Raw genomic sequence first — 17,905 nt, 5'->3', positions numbered from 1 at the left:
GTCTTATGCGTGGAAGCAGAAACTTCAGCTCAGAGAAGGAAAGGAGCTTGTCTAAGGCCACACAGCAAGTAAATGGGAGAGATGAGATGAGGATCATTTGTGTCACAGAAACGCAGATTCGACTCACTAGCTGATTAACCTGGGGACACATTGCTGGGTCTTTTGGAGTCTCAGTGTCCTTACTTATAAAATGAGGATAGTAACACCTGCCTCATAAGCGTGGCTATGAGGGCTAAATGCAGTGATGTACACAAAGTGCTTACAGAGCACACGGTAAATAATTGACTACTATTGTGATTTTTTTTTTTTTTTTTACTATCCCATTCTGAGGTTCCAGAGGAGAGCCCGGAAATGTGGTTCAGTTGTCTGCTGCCGGGAGCAGCTCTCTTGTTTCCCAGTGATCAGCAGTGGGCTGGATATGGTTCCTGGCCTCCTCCAATTGGCAGAAGGCAGGAGATCTGACAAAAATGGAAGCAGCAGAGCCAAGCAATATGACCTCACCAGGTATCCCTAGGGATGGCTTCCTGCTATTTTCGTCTAAACTGGGCTTTTTGTTTTTGGACATGTGTTAGCAAGCGGAACTCCGACTGCACACGACTTCCTAGTGTGTTTACTTCCCAAAGCCTTTTCATTCATGGTGCGTGCGAGCCTGGATTCAAAACAGCTTGGGGGGTGGGGAGGGGTTTGGACGAGGTGCTGCTTTTCTGATTTTCAAACCTTATAAAAAAATGGTAAACTTTTTATCATCCTGTGATATTTGAGAGGAAACTGGGCCCTGTGCTAAGGGATCCTCATGCTCTGATTCTTAATATCCTCAATTGATTCATTCATCTTCCCATCTCGGATACATCTATAGCATTCTAGGCACCAGAGCAGGTAGTGCAGATCCAGCTGTGGATAAAGTAGTTCTGCCTTCTTGGAGCTTGTATTCCAGTAGGGGTGAGCAATAAATAAACAAGCAAATGATGACAACTGCTATGCAGGAAGCAAAGAAGCATTAGGGCTCCGAAGAGGGAGGGAGGTGCTGTTTGGAATGGCAGCCAGAGCCAACCTTGGTGGTGAATTGATATTTGAGTCCAGAACTGAAGGAGGTGAAGAAGTGAGCCACATGAACAGCAGGGAGATGACAGTTCCAAGGGGCAGGAACAGCCGCCGAGTTCAAAAACGCTACTAGACTATGAAGGTTTCCCTTCCCTCGGCCTACCCCCAACCACATTCCCCCACATGTTAGATTCTCAGGCCTCCCAGGAGCGGTGGGCAAGGACTCCTGGAACTGTCAGGGCAGGGAGAGGACATTTCTTATTTCTTTCTCATCATCCCAAGGTGTCTGGCCTTCTCTCATTTAATCAAAGTCCAAGCGCTAATGCGTGGCCCAAAATAGCAGTGAGCCAGCCTTTAATGGAATTCACACGTGGAGAGGTTGCCAACAGTGGTGAGGCTGCAGGAGTGTGGGGCTTGGGCCAGGAGCGAGGGCATAGCAGATGGGTCTTCAGCTCAGGCAGCAGACACCCCAAGGTGCCTTAGTTCCATAGCATGGCCAGCGGCAGCCTTTTTCCACTGTGAGGCAGCTCAGGATAAACGGCTGACATTCCCATGGGGGATACACACCCTTTCCCCTACTGATTGCAGGTAGAAAAGAGTGACATCACAAGGATATCTGAATGTGGCTTCCATGTGGGATCCTGACGCTGCCACTTACTAACTGTATGTCCTTTTCAAGCCTCAGTTTCCTTATCTGGGATATAATATATCTGAGTTCCACACTTAGAGCCATGGGGAGGACAAAATGAGATGGCGCCTGTCAGGGGGCCAGCATAGTGCCTGACTTGTACTCTGTGTACCCTGTAGGAGACAGCTGCTATCTTTTTCTTGCTTCTGGTTTTTTAATTGCAAAAGCAATGCATACTCATTGTAAAACTTGTAGCATTACCAAAGTATGATGAGAAAAAGAATGAAAGCCTCCTGCCCACAGGGAGAATCCACTGTGAATGATTGGTGGGCCCACCATGGACCCGTTCTCTGTGTGTGAGAGCATGCACATAGATACTCGTAGGCACAGTCACACAGAAGCACAGCCAGGCTGCTACTTTCGTGATGATGCAAGAGCAGAAATGAGACTACTGTACATGCTGCTCCACACTTATTTTTATAGATGAAACTGAAGAGATGAAGGTAGTATTCTGCTCTAATAAAATATATGTTCCCTTTTGTTGTTCAGTTGCTCAGTCATGTCCGACTCTGTGACCCCATGGACTGCAGCACTCCAGGCTTCCTGTCCTTCACAGTCTCCCAGGGTTTGCTCAAACTCATGTCCATTGAGTCAGTGATGCCATCCAACTGTCTCATCCTCTGTTGCTCCCTTCTCCTCCTGCCCTCGATCTTTCTCAGCATCATTGTCTTTTCCAGTGAGTTGGCTCTTTGCATCAGATGGCCAAAGTATTGGAGCTTCAATTTCAGCATATGTTCCTTAGTTTTATATTTATTCACACCTATACTGATCATTTGCAAATGTTGGTGCATAGCTGTGGTTAACAGAGCCTGGCTTGTGACTGGGACTCTGGTACAGTGGAGAGAGTACTGAGCTCAGAGACAGGTGATGTGGAATTGGTCAACAAGCCAGTTGGCCCTGCTGCGCTTCCACTTTCTCATCTGTTGCATGGGGGGTTTGTCCCAGTTAGGCTCTAAGAGCCTTTCCTGCATTACCTATTTAAGGGACACCACATAAGTGGAAAATGAAAAAGAAGTCCCTGCCTCAGGGCCTTTGCTCCCCAGTTCTGGAGACATTCCTGGAAGGAGGGGGCAGTGGGATAAAGGCAAATACCCCCAAAACCACAGAAGCTGAGGATGAACTGCTAGCTCAGGACCCATTGTTTAAGCAACATAAACACAAGGAGGAAAATTACAGGGAAGAAATTACAGGCTGCTATTTTCATAACCCCGCAATTTTGAGGCATAAATCCATACTATTTGTCTTGCATGTAATTTCCCCCAGACACTGAGGACTGCCTCATCAATCCAGAAACCATACTGGACAACAACTTGTTTGCTGATATCAAATGGAGTCTTTCTTCACTGTAGGCATCTGGACATCTGGATGCCTCCAGGAAGATGCAGGCCCTGACTCTCTCCCTTCTCACTTTTTCCCCAAAGGAGGGCACACTGAACTGTTGAACCTGCTTGCAGGATGCTCACTGACTATGTTACTACATTACAAGGTCACCTTCAAAAGCAGATGAGCAGCCCAGCCAGTGGGCGCGGTGCCCAGAGGACCTTCGGCCACCTACTTCTCTCTGCTCATCCCTTAAACACATTCTGGAACTGTCATCTCTTCATTAGACTTCCTCCCTTGAGTCTAAATGATGCTAAGATTTAGGTTTTGGCTTGGGAAAGGGAGAGATATACCTGGGTCTCACCACAGCCCTGTTAACGAAAGAGAAACAGAGTTTGGATATTTGTTTTCTTTTGTGTGTATATCTACCTCCAGACCTCAGGGGGAATAGTAATTGTCAAGGCAGAATTTAGGTATTTGGAGGTTTACTGGTTATTGTACCTACCACTACTTCTGACTTTTGTCTCTCCTCGTATCTCTAACTTCTTTTCAGTCCCTCAGAGATATCTTAGGGATGGAGACTTTTTGTTATCCTGGAAATCAAGCTGCAGCCTGGAAAATGAATAGTTGTTCACTGCTAATGGACTGATCCAGCTCCTTGACTCTTTTTCTTCAACCTTTTTTGAGTCATATATAATACTGGAGAACCCAAGAAGGGGAGAAAGGCAGAAGAGGAGTTTTCTCAGCAGTAGATTGGGTGGGTTAGTCACCACCGCTTACTGTTGCACTTCTCTTCCAAGGAGGCCTGGTGGTAATATTAATACATAGTTGATCTGGAGCAAAACTCTGCATACCACCCAGACCACGGACCTCTTCCCGGCTCCCTGCTTCCTTGTGGGTGAGGAATAGACTTTAACATCTTATCTAGGATAAAGGACAGCTCTCTTTGACCCTCTCTTGTCAGGAGCTTCATTTATTGTTGGCAGAATTCAATTTCCTGGATCAAAGAGAAGCTTAAGAAAGGCTTAGGCATATCCCAGCACTCTTGGTAAATCATGCTTCACTGAAGTGCATTTAAATGAGTCACAGTCATATGGCTTACATTTCACTTAAAATACACATGGCTTAAGAAATTGGAGGATATCGTTCTTTAACCAAGTATTTGGCAGATCCAAAGTATTCAAAATGTTTTTCCAAACTCAGCACACAGCTGGGCTCCCCATTCCCTGCAGCTGAGATCCTATAACTCCGTTAGACCAGCGCTGAGGAAACCGTTGGATAGATGGGTGGGGACATCAGAATTTGCAGAGAGGTGCCTCCAAGTGGCTGAAATTTTTTTCAAATATATATGTATATTTGAAGTACCAGGAACTGGAATTAACCCTGCTGCATTGACTCTGAGGCAGTGAATGCATAAGTAGATTTAAATTCTAAGTGCTAGGTTAGGCACCTTGCCCCAGAGAGACCACATAGTCCTGTCTGAAATGCAGCTTCCAATTGTAGCTTTGTAGATGGAGATTGATCTCACGATTCCCATGTTGCCCAGAACCCCTGGAGTTCCCTGACCAGGGATGGAAAGTGTGCTCCCTGCAGTGGAAGCATGGAGTCTTAACCACTGGACCACCGGGGGAGTTGCTAACTTTCTATTGTCTCAAGCCACCCAGTTTCTGGTAATTTGTCACACACTGGGCACAGGAAACAAATCCACGATGTCTGTGAGCCTTAGGGATAATGTATTACGATGTGCTTAGTATCATTATGGTGCATAAGTAAGCTGGTTTTCAGTACATGTTAACTTTCATTAATGTAAAATCATGAACAGATGTTTGCTAAAGTGGCTTGGTGATGCAAACCATTGCATATGGCCCCGGTGAGTGTTTTCAAGTAAGAGTGACAAGAGAAAAACACGTTGAGACATAGCATGTGTGGTTATAGTTTGTCAGCATTTCCTGAGTTCGGGTCATGTTGTATGATGCAATCTGCCTTTAGGCAGCTTCTGGCTGAGAAATGATCATCAGAAAGGGATAATGATCTCGTCAATCATGGTAACAGCTACAAAGTAGGAGATGCCTTTATAGCAGGCTCTGTTGTGCAGTCTCTACATAGTTCATCTAATTGAATCATCACAGCAACCCTATGGGTTGTCGTTACCTGTGTTAGTCCTGTTTGGCAGATGGAGACCCTGAGGCATGCGGCAGCCCGACTTGGTCATAGTGACTTTGGTCGGAAGGGTGGAGCTAGAGCTTTTTGACTCCAAGCCCAGGCTCTTAGCTGTGGCCTCAGATTGCCTCATGGATGCCCTGTCCTTACTCAGTATGCTCTTCAATGAACACTTGGTGTTCTCTGATATTCTGCCTGCCTTCTTCCCTTTCCTTCTGCCTTCCCTAGTTGGATTTGGATTTCAGTGGATTGTAATGATGTAACCTCGGCATGTTAGATTCAGAGCCTGGCTCCTTGTACCTACTGGAGGTGTAAGCTTTGGCAAGTTGCTTTACCTTTGGAAGTCTCAGATTCCTCATCCACATGATGGGGCCAATAATAGTGGCCACCTGACCTGCCTCTTGAGAAACTTATATGCGGGTCAGAAAGCAACAGTTAGAACTGGACATGGAACAACAGACTGGTTCCAAATAGGAAAAGAAGTACGTCAAGGCTGTATATTGTCACCCTGCTTATTTAACTTCTATGCAGAGTACATCATGAGAAACGCTGGGCTGGAAGAAGCACAAGCTGGAATCAAGATTGCTGGGAGAAATATCAATAACCTCAGATATGCAGATGACACCACCCTTATGGCAGAAAGTGAAGAGGAACTGAAAAGCCTCTTGATGAGAGTGAAAGAAGAGAGTGAAAAAGTTGGCTTAAAGCTCGACATTCAGAAATCGAAGATCATGGCATCTGGTCCCATCACTTCGTGGGAAATCGATGGGGAAACAGTGGAAACAGTGTCAGACTTTATTTTTTTGGGCTCCAAAATCACTGCAGATGGTGACTGCAGCCATGAAATTAAAAGACGCTTACTCCTTGGAAGAAAAATTATGACCAACCTAGACAGCATATTGGAAAGCAGAGACATTACTTTGCCAACAATTCCACCTAGTCAAGGCTATGGTTTTTCCAGTAGTCATGTATGGATGTGAGAGTTGGACTGTGAAGAAAACTGAGCACAGAATTGATGCTTTTGAACTGTGGTGTTGGAGAAGACTCTTGAGAGTCCCTTGGACTGCAAGGAGATCCAAGCAGTCCATTCTGAAGGAGATCAGCCCTGGGATTTCTTTGGAGGGAATGATGCTGAAGCTGAAACTCCAGTACTTTGGCCACCTCATGCGAAGAGTTGACTCATTGGAAAAGACTCTGATGCTGGGAGGGATTGCAGGCAGGAGGAGAAGGGGACGACTGAGGATGAGATGGCTGGATGGCATCACTGACTTGATGGATGTGAGTCTCAGTGAACTGCGGGAGTTGGTGATGGACAGGGAGGCCTGGCGTGCTGCGATTCATGGGGTCACAGAGTCGGACGTGACTGAGCGCCTGAACTGAACTGAACTGTCAGATGTTGTGCGTTATTCGATAATGCAATGCTTTTCGAGGACTTACTCTGTGCCTGGTGCACTGTGAGAGCCCAAGAGTCGCTATTTGTATTTTGCAGAATGGGAAAAACATTTAAGAATGTAGTAAGAGGGAATTCCCCTGAGGTGGTTTCCAAATGTAATTAGGAAGACGACCTTAAAGTCCATTGCCCTTGGGAGGAAACTCACTTCTGCTCCCCCACTGTGCCCAGTTTGACCTAACTGTATCTCCAGAATACAGCTTTGCAGGGCTGTCTAGTCGGCCAAACTGTACCTCTTGTCTCTGCCTGCAGAATCCGTGCCCTCCCTAGGCGAGGCTCTGAACTGTCTGATAAGCAGGTAGAATTTGTTCACCATTTCCGGCTCTATCTCCTTCCAGGGACCTGCAGCCAGGGCTGCCTGTGTAGCCAGGAAGGATGTCCATGGTTTTCTTTTGTCTCAAGCTTATTTCTTCTGGCAGCCCTTCAGCAAGAGCACAGGGTAAAATGAATGGAAGGAAGCTGTCAACTGCCCTGTTGGCCTTAGATGGACCTTTATCAGAGCAAAGGGAAGCTGTGTACTTGGAGGAAGTCGGGAGTTGATTCTTGAGTTTGAGGAACCCTTGACCATCATCTGTTTACCTTAAGATAACAACGATAGCTGGCATCCAATGACTGAACATTTACTGTGAGCATACTATTTTACATAGTTTTTTTTTTTTAACCCTGTATATATTTCCATGTAAATTTATCCAAATGGGGTCATGCTGCTGCTGCTAAGTTGCTTCAGTCATGTCCAACTCTGTGCGAATGAGGTCATACTATAGCCTAAATTTAACTATCTATTTTTTAAAAAATTTTTGAAATACAGCATAAGAATCATCAATTCTTTTTTAAAAAGTTACAGAAGAAATTTTTGAAGTGTTTGAAACATTGATAATAAAATTCTAGAAAAAATTACACAAGTAATAAAGTTTTGGGCTTCCCGAGTGGCTCAGTAGTAAAGAATCTGTCCAGCAATGCTGGAGACTCTGGTTTGATCCCTGGGTCAGGAAGATCCCCTGGAGAAGGAAATGGTAACCCACTCCAGGATTCTTGCCTGGGAAATCCCACGGACAGAGGAGCCTGGCAGGCTACAGTCCATGGGGTCACCAAAGAGTTGGAAGCGACTTAGTGACTGAACAACAAAATAAGGTTTTAAAATAAATGAGATTATACGTTATGTACCATTCTGTAATTTGCTTTTTAATTATTTGGCTTCAATACCCTTCCACATTAGCTTATTTATAGACCTATTTCATTCTTCTTAATGATGACAGAGGATTCCACTGAATGGTTTCTCACTGTTACAAGTAATGCTGCAATAATTGTCTTATGCATAATCTTTAAACATATTTGCAATGGCACCCCACTCCAGTACTCTTGCCTGGAAAATCCCATGGACCGAGGAGCGTGGAAGGCTGCAGTCCATGGGGTCGCTGAGATTCAGACATGACTGAGCGACTTCACTTTCACTTTTCACTGTCATTCATTGGAGAAGGAAATGGCAACCCACTCTAGTGTTCTTGCCTGGAAAATCCCAGGGACTGGGGAGCCTTGTGGGCTGCCGTCTATGGGGTCGCACAGAACCAGACATGACTGAAGTGACTTAGCAGCAGCAGCAGCAAGTATTAGTGTAGGATTAATACCTAGCAGTAGAACTGCAAGGTCATATAGCATATATGTCTAACATGTTTTAACTTTTGACTAATTGTACTTCCCATTCCACAGATTCCTCCTCAAAGGCTATTCCACAGTTTGGGAGTATATTATGGATATATTTCTATGTAAATTTATGGGATCATTTTTAATGTCTGTATGATAGTACATTGTATGTGTATGCCATAACTAACTTAAAATTTCTTATGATGGTTTTGGGTAAACTCTGGGAGTTGGTGATGGACAGGGAGGCCTGGCATCCTGCAGTCCATAGGGTCGCAAAGAGTCGGACATGACTGAGTGACTAAACTGAGCTGAACTGATTGATGAAAAATTATCAAATGCACACAGAAGTAGAGAGAATGATATAATGAACCCCCATATATCCATCATTCAGATTCAGTAAAAATCAAGATGCCATGATTAATATAATCACCCTTTTTGTCTGGTATTCAAGCAATTTTTTTCTTTTATTTCCCCCCCCTCCCTCCGCCATTTTTACAAATAGTGCTAGAGTGGACACCTTCATGTTCTTTGAGAGGCACTTCTGGAGGATCACTTCCTAGATGTGAACCATTGGATCACAGGGAATTTACACAGAACATATAGGTAGATAAAGGCACTTTGCTTTTGGCTTCTGTGTAAGTTAAACCCATTGCCTGTGTTGAGAGAAGTTGTTTCACATACTGTCACTAACTGGTTAGTTGCTGAGCTTGGGCAGTTGCTTTAAATACAAACTTTTTTTTGTTTTTTCTTATTTTTTTTTACCAGCTTTATTGAAATGTACCTTACATACCACATAGTTGATCTGGTTAAATAAGTATGCCATTCAATGTGTGTTAGTATATTTACAGAGTTGCGCAGCCATCATTATATTCTAATTTCTGAACATTTTCATCACTCTAAAAAGAAGCGATTAGCAGTGTTACAGGTTGAATGTGTTCCCCCAAAGTCATATGTCAGAGTCCTAACCCCTTGAACATCAGTGTCCTTATTTGGAGATAGAGTCATTGTGGATGTAATTAGTTGGGATGAGGTCATCCCGGAATAGCACCTAATCCAGTATGACTGGTGTCCATATAAATAGGGGAAATTTGGACACAGACGTGCACAGAGGGAGAATGCCATGTGAAGACTAGAGTGAAGTTATGTGGCCACAAGCCAAGGAAATACTAGAAGCTAGGAGAGAGGCCTGGAACAGATCCTTCCCCAGTATCTTCAAAGGAACATGGCCCTGCCAGTGCCTTAATCTTATGTTTAACTTTTTAGAACTGTGAGTTGATAAATTTCTATTTTTTAAATCTCTAAGTCTGTGGTACTTTGTTAAAGCAGCCTTAGCAAACGAATGTAAGCAGTTACTCCCCACGTTTCCCCAATGCCATCAGCTCTAGGCAACCACTGATCTGCTGTCACTATAGATTTGCTTACTCTGGATATTTCATACCAATGAGATTATCCAATATTGTCTTTTTTTTTTTTTTGGTGACTGGCTTCTTTCACTGTGTAATGTTTTTGAGTTTTTTCCATGTTGTATAGCATGCATCTGTATCGCATTCCTTTTTATTACTTTATAGTATTCCATTGTATGAATGTACTACACTATGCTTATCCATTCATCAGTTGATGGATCTCCTGCCTTTTAAGCCAGAGCTTGCTTGACTCCACTCTACAAGTTTGATTTCAGCAAATTAAAAAAAAAAATTGAAGTACAGTTGGCTTATAGTGTAACAGCTGTTGTACTGTAAAGTGATTCTGTTATATATATATATTGTATTAACATTCTTTTTATTATGGTTTATCAGAGGATATTGCATACAGTTCTCTGTGCTATACAGTAGGACTTTGTTGTTTATCCATTCTACATATAATAGCTCACTACTGCTAACCCCAACCTCCCACTCCATCCTTCCTCCAATCCCCTCTCCTTTGGCAACCACAACTTTGTTCTTTATGTCCACAGTTCTGTTTCTGTTTCATAGATAGATTCATTTGTGTTGTATTTTAGATTCCACATATAAGTGATATCATATGGTATTTGTCTTTCTTAGTTCACTAGTCCGATAATCTCTAGTGGTACTCACGTAGCTGCAAATGGCTTTATTTTGTTCTTTTTTATAGTTGAGTCGTATTCTATTGTGTATGTATATATACCACATCTTTTTTTCATGTTAACACTTATTGACAGACACAGTTCTTTTTAAAATGAATCTTTTAATTTTTTTTTACAGTATACCTTGTTGGTTATATATTTTAAATATAGCAGTGTGTACTACATCTTCTTTATCCATTCATCTATTAATGGACATTAGGTGTTTCCATGTCTTGGCTGCTGTGCTGTGCATGTATCTTTCTGAATTATAGTTTTGTCTGGATCTGTATCCCGGAGTAGGATTGTTGGATCATATGATAATTGTATTTTTAGTTTTCTGAGAAACTTCCATACTGTTTTTCATGGTGACTGTACCAACCTTTATTTCCACCAACAGTGTAGGAGGGTTCCCTTTTCTCCATGTTCTCACCAGCATTTGTTTTTTGTAGGCTTTTTAATAATGGCCATTCTGACTGGTGTGAGATGGTACCTCATTGTAATTTTGATTTTCATTTCTCTAATAATTAGTGATGTTGAGCATCTTATCATGTGCTTTTGGCCATCTGTATGTCATCTTTGGAGAAAACTCTGTTTTGGTCTGCCTACTTTTGAATTGGGTCGTTTGTTTTTTTGTTGTTGAGTTGTATGAGCTGTTTGAATATTTTGGAAATTAAGCCCTTGTCCATCACTTCGGTGGCAAATACATTCTTCTATTCTGTAGGTTATCTTTTTATTTTGTTTGTGATTTCCTTTGCTGTGCAAAAGCTTATAAGTTTCATTGGGTCCCATTTGTTTATTTATTTATTTTATTAAAAAATTTTTATTTTTACTTTATTTTATTTTACAATACTGTATTGGTTTTGCCATACATTGACATGAATCCACCATGGGTGTACATGAGTTCCCAAACATGAACCCCCCTCCCACCTCCCACCCCATATCATCTCTCTGGATCATCCCCGTGCACCAGCCCCAAGCATCCTGTATCCTGCATCAAACATAGACTGGTGATTCGTTTCTTACATGATAGTATACATGTTCCAATGCCATTCTCCCAAATCATCCCACCCTCTCCCTCTCCCTCAGAGTCCAAAGGTCTGCTCTACACATCTGTGTCTCTTTTGCTGTCTCGCATACGTGGTAATCATTACCATCTTTCTAAATTCCATATATATGTGTTAGTATACTGTATTGGTGTTTTTCTTTCTGGCTTACTTCACTCTGTATAATCGGCTCCAGTTTCATCCATCTCATTAGAACTGATTCAAATGTATTCTTTTTAATGGCTGAGTAATACTCCATTGTGTATATGTACCACAGCTTTCTTATCTATTCATCTGCTGATGGACATCTACGTTGTTTCCATGTCCTGGCTATTATAAACAGTGCTGCGATGAACATTGGGGTACATGTGTCTCTTTCAATTCTGGTTTCCTCGGTGTGTATGCCCAGAAGTGGATTGCTGGGTCATAAGGCAGTTCTATTTGCAATTTTTTAAGGAATCTCCACACTGTTCTCCATAGTGGCTGTACTAGTTTGCATTCCCACCAACAGTGTAAGAGGGTTCCCTTTTCTCCACACCCTCTCCAGCATTTATTGCTTGCAGACTTTTGGACCACAGCCATTCTGACTGGTGTGAAGTGGTACCTCATTGTGGTCTTGATTTGCATTTCTCTAATAATGAGTGATGTTGAGCATCTTTTCATGTGTTTGTTAGCCATCCGTATGTCTTCTCTGGAGAAATGTCTATTTAGTTCTTTGGCCCATTTTTTGATTGGGTCATTTATTTTTCTGGAATTGAGCTGCCTAAGTTGCTTGTATATTTTTGAGATTAGTTGTTGGTCAGTTGCTTCATTTGCTATTTATTTTCTCCCATTCAGAAGGCTGTCTTTTCACCTTGCTTATATTTTCATTTGTTGTGCAGAAGCTTTTAATTTTAATTAGATCCCATTTGTTTACTTTTGCTTTTATTTCCAGAATTCTGGGAGGTGGATCGTAGAGGATCCTGCTTTGATTTATGTTGGAGAATGTTTTGGCTATGTTCTCCTCTAGGAGTTTTATAGTTTCTGGTCTTACATTTAGATCTTTAATCCATTTTGAGTTTATTTTTGTGTGTGGAGTTAGAAAGTGATCTAGTTTCATTCTTTTACAAGTGGTTGACCAGTTTTCCCAGCATCACTTGTTAAAGAGATTGTCTTTACTCCATTGTATATTCTTGCCTCCTTTGTCAAAGATAAGGTGTCCATATGTGTGTGGATTTATCTCTGGGCTTTCTATTCTGTTCCATTGATCTATATTTCTGTCTTTGTGCCAGTACCATACTGTTTTGATGACTGTGGCTTTGTAGTAGAGCCTGAAGTCAGGCAAGTTGATTCCTCCAGTTCCATTCTTCTTTCTCAAGATTGCTTTGGCTATTCGAGGTTTTTTGTATTTCCATACAAATCTTGAAATTATTGGTTCTAGTTCTGTGAAAAATACCGCTGGTAGCTTGATAGGGATTGCATTGAATCTGTAGGTTGTTTTGGGTAGTATACTCATTTTCACTATATTGATTCTTCTGATCCATGAACATGGTATATTTCTCCATCTATTAGTGTCCTCTTTGATTTCTTTCATCAGTGTTTTATAGTTTTCTATATATCGGTCTTTAGTTTCTTTAGATAGATATATTCCTAAGTATTTTATTCTTTTCGTTGCAATGGTGAATGGAATTGTTTCCTTAATTTCTTTTTCTACTTTCTCATAATTAGTGTATAGGAATGCAAGGGATTTCTGTGTGTTGATTTTATATCCTGCAACTTTACTATATTCATTGATGAGCTCTAGTAATTTTCTGGTGGAGTCTTTAGGGTTTTCTATGTAGAGGATCATGTCATCTGCAAACAGTGAGTTTTACTTCTTCTTTTCCAGTTTGGATTCCTTTTATTTCTTTTTCTGCTCTGATTGCTGTGGCCAAAACTTCCAGAACTATGTTGAATAGTAGTGGTGAAAGTGGGCACCCTTGTCTTGTTCCTGACTTTAGGGGAAATGCTTTCAATTTTTCACCATTGAGGATAATGTTTGCTGTGGGTTTGTCATATATAGCTTTCATTATGTTGAGGTATGTTCCTTCTATTCCTGCTTTTTGGAGAGTTTTTATCATAAATGGATGTTGAATTTTGTCAAAGGCCTTCTCTGCATCTATTGAGATAATCATATGGCTTTTATTTTTCAATTTGTTAATGTAGTGAATTACATTGATTGATTTGCGGATATTGAAGAATCCTTGCATCCCTGGGATAAAGCCCACTTGGTCATGGTGTATGATCTTTTTAATGTGTTGTTGGATTCTGATTGCTAGAATTTTGTTGAAGATTTTTGCGTCTATGTTCATCAGTGATATTGGCCTGTAGTTTTCTTTTTTTGTGACATCTTTGTCAGGTTTTGGTATTAGGGTGATTGTGGCCTCATAGAATGAGTTTGGAAGTTTACCTCTCTCTGCAACTTTCTGGAAGAGTTTGAGTAGGATAGGTGTTAGCTCTTCTCAAAATTTTTGGTAGAATTCAGCTGTGAAGCCATCTGGACCTGAACTTTTGTTTGCTGGAAGATTTCTGATTACAGTTTCAGTTTCCGTGCTTGTGATGGGTCTGTTAAGATTTTCTATTTCTTCCTGGTTCAGTTTTGGAAAGTTGTACTTTTCTAAGAATTTGTCCATTTCTTCCACGTTGTCCATTTTATTGGCATATAATTGCTGATAGTAGTCTCTTATGATCCTTTGTATTTCTGTGTTGTCTGTTGTGATCTCTCCATTTTCATTTCTAATTTTATTGATATGATTTTTCTCTCTTTGTTTCTTGATGAGTCTGGCTAATGGTTTGTCAATTTTATTTATCCTTTCAAAGAACCAGCTTTTGGCTTTGTTGATTTTTGCTAAAAATATGGAATGCTTCACGAATTTGCATGTCATCCTTGCACAGGGGCCATGCCAATCTTCTCTGTATCATTCCAATTTTAGTATACGTGCTGCCGAAGTGACCACCCGTTTGTTTATTTTTGCTTTTATTTCTATTACGTTGGGAGACTGACCTAAGAGAAGATTGGTATGATTTATGTCAGAGAATGTTTTGCTTATATTCTCTTCTCGGAGCTTATGGTGTCATGTCTTATGTTTAAGTCTTTAAGCCACTTTGAGTTTATTTTTGTGTTGGTGAGTGGATGTGTTCTAACTTCACTCATTTACATGCAGCTGTCCAAGTTCCCCAACACCACTTGCTGAGCCTTTTTTTCCATTGTATATTCTTACCTCCTTTGTTGAAGATTAATTGATGGTAGATGTGCAGGTTTATTTCTGGACTCTCTGTTCTGTTCTGTTGATCCACATATCTGTTTTTGTGCCAGTGCCATGTTGTTTTGATTACTGTATCTTGGAAGTATTGATTTCAGCAAATAGTTATTGAGCATGTGTAAAGTCCTGTGCTAGGTGTTCTAGGGAGTAGATGCAAAGACCATATCCTTGCCCTCCAGCTATTTACTCTCTGTGGGAGAGAATATACTCACACAGCATAATAAGAAGCTGGTTATAGATTTACTTAATAGAGTTAAAAGTAAAGTACAGAGGGAGACATAGGAAGGAAGAATTTCTGATTGGGAGCTAGAGAAAGCTTCCCTAAGGAGGGTTCCTTGGAGCTCTGTCTTGTGGGAGCAAGGAGGGGAAGCTTTGGATGAAGGAGGGAGGAGAGATGAGTGGAAGAATGAGAAAGGAATTCAGACTGAGAAATTAATATATAAATATTTGGTCTGGATCTAGGGGAACCAAAACTGTAGTGCTAATAAACTCTTAGGAATTCAGTATTCCAGCTAGCCAAATCATTGTATTTCAGAAGAGTGGTATGTGGCAGTGGGGAAGGGGTTTTTTGCCCTTCTACATTTCGGCTACCTGAGGATTTGAGTGACTTAGAGTTCCCTTTTTTTTTGGTCCTCTTATTTTTGACCTTGAGTTGGGTTCTCTCTTGCTTCTGGTAAAACCACATGGTCAGAGAGGTAGGTGTGACATTTTTAGGGAAGAGGCTTGAGGTGCAATTTAAAGCTGAACTGTATTTCCTGCACCTCGATGAGTAGAAGCCCTTTCTCCACCCCTCTTCATTGAAGGGAAATTTGGGCTGAGCTGAGTGAAAGGAGATGGACCTGGTGGATGGAGCCTTGGCCTGAGAGGGACTGGTCCAAGGGAAAATATAGCTTCTTCCACAACTCAGAGTGGGTGGATGGGGTCTCCTGAGAAGCAGGGCCTGGAGAGCAGGATGGAGATTGACGTATGGCTATGCATTTGGATTTGGGAGATGTGCTTGAAGTCCCACCTTACAGACCTAATTTTTCATCTTCAAGGATGTGCCTAGATTCTTCATCCAGACTCTCTGGAAGCTGGAGGATATCTCTGCTCTTCAGCGTTTGTGCTTAGGAAATGGAACATGATTATCTGGGGAAGAGTTCTCCTTCTCTATGGGAGGAGGAGGCCAGTTCTGAGGCCTCTGGACTGGTTCTGTCCTGAGATTTAGTGATTTTAAGAAGGTAACCTTTACTCTTTCTCTATTTAGAACTCAGTGACATACACACACCTTTGGTTGATACCTTGAATACTGAATGAACAGGCTTTTGGGTACCCTGGAGCAAATTGCAGGTCTTGCTCAAACTCACCTGGGAGCAGTTATTGGGTCAGAGAATCCCTGGTTTTACTAACAAGAGTCTCCAGTGTACTGGGTTTGAGTTATGGATTACTCGTTGGGAATTCTTAACTTCCTGTCTCTCTTACTTTCTCTTCCTTCATTTAACAAATACTGTGCATACCAGCCATGTGGCTGGCATTGGGCTAAGTCCTGAGTGTTCCTGGAAGAGTAATGGCCAGCAAGACCCAATCTGCTGTCTTGGTGCTTGCTCAGTGGAGGAGAAAGATAAGCCAATCATTATTGACCAGTGTGGGGCATGCTATGATGGGGGGAAGTAGAAAGTACTGTGGGAGCGTGGGGAAGGGGAACCTACCCTGCCTCAGGGGTTGGGGAAGCCTTCGAGGAGAAGTAAAGTAAAAGGAAGAAGTAGGGGGGTGGTAGAGGGCTGGTTTATACAAGGGGGTGAGTTCCACCCAGGGCCAGTAGCAAGAACAAAGGCCTTTGTTGATGATGAAATTAGAATAGAAGGCAAGAGGAAGGAAATGGTCCAGGTGGGCAGGGGAGAGTCCTTGAAGGGCTTTGTAGCCTCATTAAAAGGGTTGGTGTGTATCTTGAGGGCAACAGGAAGCTGACAAAGATGATTTTAAAAGCCATATACTGACAGCATCCAAAGCATGTGAGAAAGATTACTTAGATGGAAGTTTGGAGGATGGATTGAAAGGGGCAAGACTGGCAATAGTAATCAGACTCATTCGAAAGCTTTTTTAGAATCTGAAGGGGAGGTGATGTTGATCTAATTTAGGGAAGAGATTGCAGATACAGGCAGAAGAGTCAAATTCCACAGATATTACTAGGGTGGCATCATGGAGACCGAGAGATGGCTTGAATATGAGCTGAGGAAGAGGATGGCTTCCAAGGCCAATCTGAGGTTCCTGACTTGAGAAAGTAGCAGGACAGTGGTTTGAGTCCCAGGGTTTGTCCTTAGCTGGTAGCGGAACCTTGGATAAGCCACTTCTCATCTCAGATCTTTAGTTTTCCCATTAGTTGAAGGTAACAACCCCTAGTCATCAACTTTGCCTGCTTGTGGTGGTTGGGAATCCATTGATAAAATCTATGTGAAAAGTAGCATCCTATATTCTTTCCATGACCCTAAAAGTTCTGGCAGAAGTGAAGTATGTCCTTACCCTGGTTATCTTTATAATTTGGACTCTTTGTATATAGACTTCCCCCCTTATCTACAATTCTAAGCACTTGGTCTCCCAGGAACTGATGAGGCCTCCCTGAGGACCTCCTTGTGGATTCTCAGATTGACTTTTGCTGAAAACAATGATATCATTGAGTGGGTGGAGCTGAGCCAGACTCCTCAGCCAGTTTAAGGAGAATTGGGGTCTTTATGACTTCTGTACTTAAATGGCTGTCTGCCAGGCCCCTCCATAGCACCCATGTGCCCCACTGCCCCCTTTTCCTCCTCCTTTCACCCCTGAGCTTATGATTTTGCAGAAAACTGGCAGCCCCCATGTTTTCTTCTCTTGCATCAGTCTCCCTGGAGAGAGATCCAGATGGGCCAAGGGGTAGAATGGCTGTATTATATCAGGCGTGGTTTCTCTTTCCAAGTCCCCCTTCCTGGGAAAGGAAGGACAAGTCATGGGAAGGGATTCCCTTGGAGGAAGACTGAAGTGCTAGAGAAAGAGGGAATCTAAGTGTTGGGAGAGATGTTAGACTCATTGTATGCTAAAAGCTCTTTATCTGGCTTTAATGCTGGACTGGGGGCTTCGGTAAGAATGCAAAGGTTAAACTGGCCTTTCATTTGTGTGATGACAGGAATATGGCTGTGGAAAAGGAGACTAGCAGTGTTGAGGATGGTGAGTCCCTGACCCCTAGGC

General features: G+C 42.2%; 1 protein-coding gene and 1 non-coding gene across 2 annotated transcripts in view; one reads left to right on the top strand and one right to left on the bottom strand.

Moving 5' to 3' along the window:
• ADAM19 (ADAM metallopeptidase domain 19) overlaps positions 1-17,905 on the top strand; it is a 92,399-nt gene that overhangs the window by 9,205 nt on the left and 65,289 nt on the right. The gene's annotated exons all lie outside the window — the stretch shown is intronic.
• LOC138086751 (U6 spliceosomal RNA) lies at positions 14,295-14,401 on the bottom strand. The gene has a single exon (XR_011145447.1). It is a non-coding gene; the product is annotated as a U6 spliceosomal RNA (small nuclear RNA).

The sequence above is a fragment of the Capricornis sumatraensis genome, chromosome 9 (genome assembly GCF_032405125.1).
Source record: "Capricornis sumatraensis isolate serow.1 chromosome 9, serow.2, whole genome shotgun sequence".
Classification (NCBI taxonomy): Eukaryota; Metazoa; Chordata; class Mammalia; order Artiodactyla; family Bovidae; genus Capricornis; species Capricornis sumatraensis.
The sequence above is the reverse complement of the archived record's forward strand: the minus strand, read 5'-3'. Positions and strand labels throughout refer to the sequence as shown.